Raw genomic sequence first — 11460 nt, 5'->3', positions numbered from 1 at the left:
TCATTTGAATTAACCTTCTACTAGGAGTTCTTTGTTAAGTATATTGTAAAGTTTGGATGAAATTGAAATTTCTTTCTTCAAGATCTAGTGAATAATCTTATCATTCGTCTCAACTCAAAAGTTTTTTTCAGAATATTACCTTTAGTAAGCCATCTTGCCTCAGTATAATAAAGCAGACCACCATTTTTAGAGTCATTTTTATAGAGAAATTTCTTAAGTTGTCTACTTCTTAAAGCTCGTGAATTAATGCTGCTTATTGTTTTAATTAAGAATGACATTTTCCGCATACATAGCTTTTGCTGGTTAAATTCTGCTGATAAATATTTAATAGTACGTCATAGTTCTTTATGCGCAGAATCGCTGAAAACAAGTAAATACACTTATAAATTAAGACAGTATATAATCTTGTACATAACCTTGAAAAAAACAGCTGTTTACCTTTTTTTTTTTCACAAAATAGACATTGATTCATATATAATTTTATTTTAACCATTTTAAGTCAAAAATCTATACTGTTAATATATTTTTGTTATATAATATGTGTTACAGAGTAGCAAATTTGGACCCTTGAGTTGGCAAAATTGGATTTGTAAAAAGCAGTCGGCAACGAGGATCTCTCCTTTTTTTTTCTATTTTAAAAAGATTTTAAACTTCAAAGCCTTACTCGGCAAAAAACAGATACGTCATTTCCCTCCCCCCCCTCTCCTACTTTTTTAAGATCTCCCCTTTTTAAAGATCTCCCTATACGTATAAATAATTTCAACCTTTTTCTTTTCTTTTAAAAAAAGTATAACATCTGAAACAGTTCGATAAATCAATACATACTGATACATATAACAAGTTGCAAAAATATACAAGATATAGTAAAATATTTTGTTTGGAATAGTATAACCATATATTTTTTGGAGTTTATATAACCATATATTTTTTGGAGTTTCATATTATGCTATTGTTGAATACAACAATAGCAATAATCTTAATAATAATCTTATTATATTTATATCATTTTATATCGAAATTATATACGAATGTTTTTTGGATACTTTCTATGTTTTAGACTTTATGCTTACAATATTTATTTTTTATATATCTATACCTTCGACCATATAAACTGATAGACACGCCGTAAGTTAAGTATTTTAAAACCAACATCTTTTAGCGCGTGACGTCACTTTTGGGCAAAATGAAACGTGATACAAACGAAATAAAACTTTAAGAATAAAAAACTTTAGGTTAAATGTAAAAATTCTCAGTAAACCTTATTATCATTATTATTATTATTTTTTTAATATTATTAAATTTATTATTTGTATCATATTTTAATTCTTTTTTTTATTTTTTTTAATTCTTATTTTTAATTAATAATTTTAATTCTTATATTTCTTAGAATAGAAACTGTAACAGTTGATACAATTTTATGTGCTTTATTATGCATTACATTAATATACAAAATAACTTTTTATAGATTCGAAGAAAAAATTTGCTTTGTTAATTCACTTTGTATACGTTCATTATGTCGTAAATCGTTGAGCAAGTCAGCTTTGTGGTGCAATTGTATCTTTAAATATTTAGCAATAATAATTTTTAACCAAAATCAATATGACCAGAAAATTTGTGGCCTGTCCATTCAATTTTTTTTCTAATAGCCATTTCATCTAACATCAATGAACACACAACATGTTGACCAATTTTTTGAACCTCTTTTATTTGCTATGAAAAGTAACAAAAGCTTCTTTACAAAATCCAGAGGAACAATCAACACTTTCATAACATTTTTGTACAGTTCGTTGATGAGGAAGTGCATTATTAAATGTTTTCCTTACATAACTAAATGCTTCAGCAGAATAAAAGTTGAATGTTAAAGCAAAGCTTCGTAATTCTGGTGGGTAATGCTTTTTAACTTTTCTTGTAAAATCTAATAAAATAACTGTTTTGTAGACTTAGACATAGTTACCTGTAATTAAATAGGTTAAATAAACTCATATATTATTTGTTACAACATCATATTTACACTTGATAACCCAATTAAGTAAAATAGAGCATTTTTGATTTGGGGTATCAAGAAATAGATGATAGTATAGTATAAAGCTAAAATGATTTTATGTAAATGATACACAACAGCGCAAACACACACTCTTGAAAAAATAGTCACAACTAAAAGAAGAATCATACAACAAATTATCACAATAGCATTACAATCATAACAAAAATTATCACTGTTACGACAAATACAATAATTAACTCGGTAGTAGTGTAGTGGTAGAGCATTCGCCTCATAAGCGAGAAGTTCCGAGTTCCATTCCCACCACGTCACTGAGAGTACCACGCTCAACGTGTTTCTCCGTGCAGCGGCCTTGTTCGGCGAGGTTCGTGTTTCAGAGTTATATAGTTGAGAGAGGGCTGTAACCACAAAAAGTAGCCTCCTCGGCTGTAGTGGCCCTCATGGCCTACCGTAATTGTGATGAACTAAATTTTCCCCTCACTTTTATCTAATGATTTATGAAGTAAATTTTTAATCATAAAAACTTATTAAATTAAAACCATATTTCAACATTAGGTTGACTAAAACAAAATAATCCCAAAGGTATAACTTAAAAAAGTAACAAATATTTAAATAATTAAATAGAAAAATAAATTTAAAAATTCATATAGATGTCAAACATATAAACTATTCCTATTAAAAATATATATCATACCATTAGTGTAGTTGATATTTCTTCAGAAATTATGATTCGTGATTTTGATTCATCATATGGTTCATACTTTTTGATTTAAGATGACGAAGAAATAAATGTAAGTCTTTAATCCTTTTTATTAGACGACACTTGGATTGCTGAAGCATTTTAATTGTCTTGTGTTTAGCAACAAGCAATTACTTATAGTTATATTTAAAAACTTTTTACTAACTTCTAGTGTTACCATATCGTTTTCACCAAATACACTAATATACCGTTTACCATTGGTGTTAGGATTGATTTAACACTTTTCAACAATGTTCTTAAAAAAAAAAAAGGTGTTATGTCACAAAAAGTAAACTCAAACATTTAAATCAATATATGAAATTGTAAAAGTAATTGTAAAGTATGCCATTGTAAAGTATTTACATTAGACTTACTGTATTGAATAATTGGTGATATTATTGCTAATATTAATGATAAAATTATCAACATTAATGTTCCTAAAAACATATATAGGTAAATAATATATATGTTACAAAAAGTAAACTTAAAAATTTTAATGAATTTATGCCATTGCAAAATAATTAGTTACATTAGACTTACTGTATTGAATCATTGGTGGTATTATTTGAAATAATACTTTGTCTGTTTTTTGGTGGTTTACTAGGATAAATATATTTTTTTTAAAGTGTTAGGAAATCAAATATTGAAGAAATTGCATCTTTTTGTAGTTTCTTTTGTGAAATCCATAGACTTCCTGATATGTAGGAAATCTATGGAGTAAATTGAAGGAAGTCTATAGAGTGATAGGAAGGAAGTGTATGGAGTGTCACTCCATGACATACCAGTGAAATGTTTACCACAAAGTTTAGACTGTTTACTTGAAGTAAAACCGTCCCTCCGCATAACTTGTATCCATTTTCTCCTCAATTCCAGATCTTTCGGAATACTACCAGCAAAAATAGGTATAATAAAGTAATATGCTGTTTATATTCAAAATATAACGTAGGATCTTAGCAAAGAATGATTTGTAGCTACTTACACATGAAAAGAAACCCCTTCAGTACATTTTCGAGTGCAATTATATGCAGAACAAGATACAACCATGATCTTTATATACCTATATTATATTTCAAAATCAAAATTTAAACAAAGTAATATACAAAACAAATATTAAAACTTAAAAAGTGTTAAATACATCAAGCTCTTTTTGCCCTGAACTTTTTTTATTTATCCATTTATTTAACCAAAAATTGAAAATTACAAATTTTTATGATTTTAAAAAATTAGGTTAGGTGTCACTCATATAGTTAAAAACTAGTCATTGGAGTGACACCTAAACAAAATAAACAAACAAACAAAAAAATTCAACAGTAATATTAATAAGTGAGTGATCTGACTGTGACATTAATAAGGAGTGACACCTAAACAAAATAAACAAACAAACAAAAAAATTCAACATTAATATTTATAAGTGAAAGCAAGTGTAAATTAAATTAATTATAAAAAAATAATGATTATCTTTAATAAATTAAAAAAAATAAAAAAAATATGAAAACAACAATTATAACAATTAATAACAACAATAAAAATCATAAGCAACAACAGCACAAATAATAACAAACTTTTACTAATATTATAAATTGTAGAATGCCCAAACGTGACGTAACGCGCTAAAAGATATTGGATTCAAAATTTTGGTTTTGGTTGACGGTTTTTTACTTTTTGTAACATGTTTGATTTTTTTAAATAATAATGTTACTTAAAGTCTCCAACTTTTGTTATTTTGACATTTCGCTATTTTTTATAAAATACACCAGACTAACCTTTGACTTACAAAAAATCTTGTTACTTATTTCAAATTATGTAGAATAATCAACTGCTTACTAAGGTTTATCAATGTTTATGTAAAAAAAGACGCTTCTGACGGCTTTTATAACTGGGTAGTTACAGTCTTTGCCGTTTTAAATGTGATAAGTCTGTATTTTGGGGTTATAAGGAGCAAAGATACCATATTGCATTGCGAATACATTTTTTTCCTTTGCTTACCGTCATTTTACTTTTGCTAGAAGTTAATATTCATTTTTGACTACAGAGCCGTGGCTAGGCTACCCCACACGCACCCATCGGCGGCCCAGCAAGCTTTAGGGGGTTCATTTAAAAATTTGGGCCCCTAATGACAGGTTTTTGAGGTGGGGTCTTCAGCCCAGTAGCCACGGCACTGCCTTACTATGACTAGATTTATAAAAACAATTTAAATGTTTAGGCTAAAGAACTTGGGGAAAAACGAAAAAAGAAGCGAATTTTGAATGCTATCAAAAACTTTTTTAAAAAACTTTTTTATAGCAAATCAATAATGAATTAAAAATATAGATGAACACAAATCTCTATATATATGTTTTTTAATTTCAAGTATCTTTTGGTTTTTAAAACATTACCAACGTGATTTTGTACACCTATTTGTAATAGCTAATTTATTTCAAAACTAAACAAACTTAATGACGAATAACCAATAAACAAATACTAAATTTATAATTTTTTTACTTCTAAACTCATCAAACAATAAGAAAATGATTTATTAGAAGTTCAAAGGTTTTTTAAACAACTTTTTACCTCGCCCCTCCTTCCCCTTTTCTATAAAGTGCCTGTCTTTAAAACACTATTTACTAAGCTGCATGAGAATAAATTTTATTACAAATAACCGAGTATAGAATACCTCCAAATACAACATACAAACTTAAACTCATTGAAATCCTAATAAATAAATATGTTGCAATTTATAATACATGACATAATTTAACCTCATCAAATCAATACATGCTAAATGTGTGGATTTGATAAGATTAAAATATGATGCATAATATATATAAAAGCAAATAACAGCCATTGGCTGTTATATATATATATATATATATATATATATATATATATATATATATATATATATATATATATATATATATATATATATATATATATATATATATATTTTCTTTTAATTTGTTTTAACATTTATTTATTCAGTGCACTTTATTAATCAATTGCTAATAGTTTAGATAGCATATATAAAAAATGTTTTAAATATCTAACTTTTACGAATAAATAAGAGCTTTAAATTTAGTGACCTAATATGACAAGAACCATACTTTTAACTGCTTTTTTACTCAACTTTGTAATGTTTTCATTTGCAGCAACAAACTGTGAATATTTTAGATGGAGTGGTTGCTTGGAACCAGATGTTGGCACAGGTATATTCAATGTTAAACATGCTCGCGCGAATTTGGCAAATAGTATTTACAATTTTTTAACTGTTAATTCCTATTTTGTAGTTACATTTTAATAATTTCTTAAACAGATTTTTTTAACTTGGTTCTTCATATTGTTGTTTTAATTTTATAATTTAGACAAAAAAATTACAGAGTTTGTTAATAAGCTAGGGAAGCGGTTTCAATCAAAGTTACAAGGAAATAGAAAAGTCGGAAACATAAAGAATACCAGTAAGCCGATCAACTCAAATACTTAGACAATTAAAATCTACTTTTAAAATGTTAAACTTTTTGATTGAAATAAATTAAATGATTAAAAGTTTACTTAAATTAAATTTCAAATATATAACTAAATTAATTTCCTTGTTATTCTTATTAATATCATTGTTATTTTGATAAAGTTTTTTTTGTTGTTGTTATTTTTGATAAAGTTTTTTGCACTTAGGATGTCTTGATTGGCAGGGAAGACTGCCAAATTGTCTTGAACATAAAAAAAAAAGGTTTCTAAATTTTATTTCTAGAATAAAACTATATAATTGAATATTATAATTAGCTATAATAAGTTTCGGGAATGAAATAAACTCCCCAAAACTCTGCAAGATCTTTTTTTTCAAACATTTTATTAGAAACTATATTAAAAAAATACTATATTAAATAATAACTATATTAGATAATATCTATATTAAAAATAGTTAAATATTACAACAAATGTTGTAAGATCAGAATTAAAGTTTATACTTAAAAAAGTAACTAAACGCCGTAAGATCAAAATCAAGAGTTTATACCTGAAAAAAGTTTAAGCATACCCAGCAAACATTGTTTTACTAGATTTGCAATGGACCATTTTTTAGCGGTTTATTGGAGTTTCGTTTATCGTTTACCTAGCGGACCATAAGTGGCAGCCACTATTAATAGCAAGTAGGCCTGTAAATCGAGCCGAACGAGCCAAGCTTGCCAGGGCTCGGCTTGGCATATATTTGGCATGCTCGTTTAAAGAGTGATCAGGCTCGGCTCGAGCTTGTTTCGAACATGAGATTCTTTGTTCGAGCTCGGCTCGTTAAGGATTAGTATTGTTTGGGCTCGGCTCGTTTTACATGTTGCTCGAGCTCGACTAGTTTAAAACTCGAAATAATTATTGTAACCTGTTAGTTTAAAGCTCGTTTAGTAAAAAAAAAGTTGTTCGTTAAAGGCTCGTCTGTAAATAATGCAAGTCCAAATCAACAAACAACATAAACAATCCTACAGTCTATTAAACATGCAAATAAACAACATAATGAAATAAGATCCCACATATATATTCGAGCTTTAATCGAGCCTATATGAACGAGCCTATGATGTTCAAGCTCGGCTCGTTTAATAAACGAGCCTAATTTTTTGTTCAAGCCCGGCTCGTTTACCATTCGAGCCGAACATAAACGAGCTCTTGTCGAGCCGTTCACGAACACAAGCCAGGATTTACAGCCCTAAAAGCAAGCTGATAACTTTCCGACATTTTAATGGTGGTTAATTATCGGAAAGCCACGTTTGGCGGCTGCCACTGTTAGTCCACTAAGTAACCGATGGGCAAAACTAAAGTGGTCCGTCCAAAATGCCAATATAGGTCCACTGAAATTCCGCTATAGCATTTTTATTGGGTAGATAAATGTATATGTATATATATATATATATATATATATATATATATATATATATATATATATATATATATATATATATATATATATATATATGTATATATATATATATACGTATATATATATATATATATATATATATATATATATATATATATATATATGTATATATATATATATATATATATATATATATATATATATATATATATATATATATATATATATCAGGGACGCTGTGGCACCTGAGCAGCAGGTACGATTTTCCAGAAGAGGGACCCGGTTAAGTACTTTTAACGAGAGACAAATAAGCGATTAAGGAAAATCATATTTATATTAAAAGAATTTTTTATATGGATACAAAATATAACGTAACTCATTTGTATAGCCATAGTTTTTTATTATGCCTGAATGCCTCAAATTCTATATATTCAATTATATAGTTTTATTCTAGAATTGCGCCTAAAAAAACGTGTCCTACAAAGCGGAAGGATACGAGACAGTTTATACTGGGTTACATGTTACCAGTTGCATATTAATCTGACCTGACCTCAAAAATATATATATATAAATATATATATATATATATATATATATATATATATATAAATATATATATATATATATATATATATATATATATATATATATATATATATATATATATATATTTGTATATATATATATATATATATATATATATATATATATATATATATATATATATATATATATATATATATATTTGCATATATATATATTCATTTAATATAGGGCTAATTACCCATGAAGGAATAAAAGAACCTGACAACGATCGACTAGACAAAAATTAGTAAAGGTACACAATAAAGATCTTGAAGCATAAAGTGCATCAGGTAAAACTCTTTCCCCGGATGATAACAGTAGATTTTAAGATTTAAGATTGACTAATATTGACTTCCATACAATACTATTATAACTTTATAGTTGTCTATTTCCAGCTTCGTTATAATGGGTTGTCAAGCTAGTTTCAATACCTTTTATAAATAAGCACTGTTTTAATTCAGAAAAAAATAAAGGTGATTCACAATCCAAATGAACATAGCAAGGCATATCAAGCATAGAAAATAGATTAGCTAAACAGTTAATTATTGTCCGAGTAGTCAAATCTTATACAAGATAGGAAAAAGGAAAACACGAGTATTCAAAAGTATTCAACGGATTCAGAGTATCTAACACGATAAACATATATTGTTCAGGGGTTATAAAAAGTAATGAACTTTTAAAATCTTTGGATATACCTTTAAATTATTAGTTGCTTTAATTAGGTGCATAGCATTTGGATGATAGTACTTTGGTTTTATTTTATTACATATGTTACAATCTCTGCATGTTTGTCTTAGATCTTCCACTGATTAGGTAGATTTCTTAATTAAATAAAATATTGGAATCTAGTAATTCCAGAATGGCAAATTGCAGCATGAGAGTAAATGTATCTGAATTACTGTTTCATTTCCCTGGACGACAATGATAATCTTAGGAATTTGGAGGCGAAGCTATTCTCCAACGGATGATCTTATCATTCTTTATTTTACGGTTTGATTTATGATCATACATAAATGCTACAGAGCATTGTGATAAGAATGAAATGTCAACCCAAAGAGTCGTCAATGATTTATGGCTTCAAATATTGCTTGAGCTTCTTTCTCCACTTTTGAATGGGAAGCAACAGGCCTTCCATCATGGTTAAGCGTGGCCAATATGGCAAAATACGAAGTATCAGTCACTATAGTAAAAGAGAAATTCTCATCAATGATTTGCATAAAAGATTGTAAAGATCTTTTTTTAAAATTTTAAAGGTAATATTTTTCAGTTGAAAATACCACTTCTTCTCATTAAATGTAAATCCAGCATATTTGGCAGTTATTCTAAGTTTAGCCAAGTTTTCACTATACTCTCTCTGGGTGTGTTGAACAATGTGTTTCAGATTTAACAAATTCTCTCCATTTTTGAGAAAAATTTTAAGATCTTTTTGGATATAGATTGGTAATGATGCCATACCTGATTGAAAGACATGAAAATTCTGCCTTTAAACCAATTACCATCTAATCATGTTGTTTTTTTTGGTATTATATTGGATCTGATTACAGCTAGAAATAAAAAAATTCAAACCTAATTAACTAAAAATTTTATGGTCATAAGCATAAGACAATGTTGTCTGCAAAAGAAAGGAGGAGATTTTTAATCCAAACACAGGAAACTTCTTCTTACTCCAACAAATTGTAAATATTTGGAAGTTTTCAGGTTTCAGTAACTATTTGATTTCTGAGAGAAGCATTATGGAAATGTTTAAATCTCTTAACGAAAAATACAAAAGTTTTTGCAACAGTAAGGACCTTCAGATAGAAAAGTATTTCTGAAAGCCAAAAAAATGTCATTTACATTATAGTAGAGCATTTGTTTAACACTGTTGCAAACGGTTATAAGAACAAGTTGATCCACCATAAATCAATGGCACGCAATACTTTTGCTGTACAAAAAAAAAGGTTAGTCATTCTTAGGCGATATTAAAGATATTAATTGCCAAATATAGTTTTCAAAGATTTATTAAATTGAATTAACATATTTACTTATTTTTACAAAGAATAACTGTTTGCAGAGTTTTAACTTTTTACTTAAACTTATGTTAAAACTAACAGAAATATGACCATTTGCAAAAATAATACAGAGCAAGCTTTTCAAGGAAAGTTGTTTAATGCAACAAAAAGAAAGAATACAAAAATCGAGTACAGAAGAGCAACAAATCAATAATTCATGGTATTAAAGTTAATTATATTGAACTGTATATAATATTAAAGAGGGAATAATGTGAAAATTAGTAAAATAAGGCAACTGAATCCTAATGTATGCTTTAAGGATGAAATAGATATCCATTTCTTTGATGAATTTTTTTAATATCGAATTTTTTTATTGTTAGTGTAGTAAATTATCTTGGAGTAAATGTTATTCAGCTAAGAATAGAATAAGTTAAGCTAAGAATAGTAAGCATAGAATTTGTCAGAAAGAAACGTTGGTGTTATACATCTTGATTATAAAATTATAATGCATATTGAGGAAGATAATAGACAGACAGCTAATGAAGAGAGACTACTAATATATGTATCTAGTAAAGAGTTTGAGATTAAAGATGAACTTCTTGGTGTTGTACCAACTGAGAATGGTACTCTGTGGACCAGAGTGACTGCCAGGTTAAGTTGTTCCCCAGGTCTGATTTTTCTTTTTCAATAGTTGGGTAAACATTAGTAGACACCATTTATGACATTAAAAACTTCTAAGTGATTGGACAAAGTCAAAAAAAATTTGCTCAAACATTTTTATTTTTCGCCATAAAAATCTTAATAAATTAGGTGAAACCTTGGTTGAAAGTCCGCGAAATTATTAAATTGTGTATACAATGGCGGACTGTTTACATAAAACGTGTGATGTTTGTCTTACACAGTTCGTTAAAAAGTCATCTAAAATTCAAAAGATCACTCCAGCAATTGAAATAAAGATAAAAACTTTCGTCTGAAGTCAGTATAGTTTAGATGTAACCAACCGTCCCAAGGTTATTTGTAACAATTGCCACAGAAACCTCTATGATCTCGACAAGAACAAGGTGGAGTACCTAGGGAACTGGATAGTGAAGATATCCAAGGAAAATTCATGTTAATCTGTTTTTTTATGTATAATAATTATTATTACTTTCTAGTTAATACTTTGTTATATTTACAATCACACAGTTTCTTAATATATAATATAGAACAGATTTTTTTTAATACATGTTATTACTACATTTACTTAGTACATGTTATTATTACATATACATGTGTTAAAAAATAATACATGTGTTAATAAAAAAAC

At 27.5% G+C, this 11460-nt stretch overlaps 1 long non-coding RNA gene across 8 annotated transcripts in view; it reads right to left on the bottom strand.

Annotated features, from left to right (window-relative positions):
• Window positions 1-1400: 1400 nt before the first annotated feature.
• The window catches only part of LOC136083854 (uncharacterized), a 30994-nt gene continuing 20934 nt past the window's right edge, over window positions 1401-11460 (bottom strand). Inside the window, exons 2-6 of one of the 8 annotated variants that reach the window (XR_010640149.1) lie at window positions 3721-3798; window positions 3282-3627; window positions 3116-3178; window positions 2697-2997; window positions 1402-2489 (exon numbers count right to left, since the gene is read on the bottom strand). This is a non-coding gene — a long non-coding RNA (uncharacterized LOC136083854). Of the gene's footprint in view, window positions 2490-2696; window positions 2998-3104; window positions 5022-11460 lie in introns of those variants that run through there. The other 7 variants (XR_010640151.1, XR_010640150.1, XR_010640145.1 and 4 more) reach the window with 7 other exon arrangements.

The sequence above is a fragment of the Hydra vulgaris genome, chromosome 08 (assembly GCF_038396675.1).
Source record: "Hydra vulgaris chromosome 08, alternate assembly HydraT2T_AEP".
Lineage (NCBI taxonomy): Eukaryota > Metazoa > Cnidaria > Hydrozoa > Anthoathecata > Hydridae > Hydra > Hydra vulgaris.
This window is presented reverse-complemented; position numbering and strand designations above follow the sequence as displayed.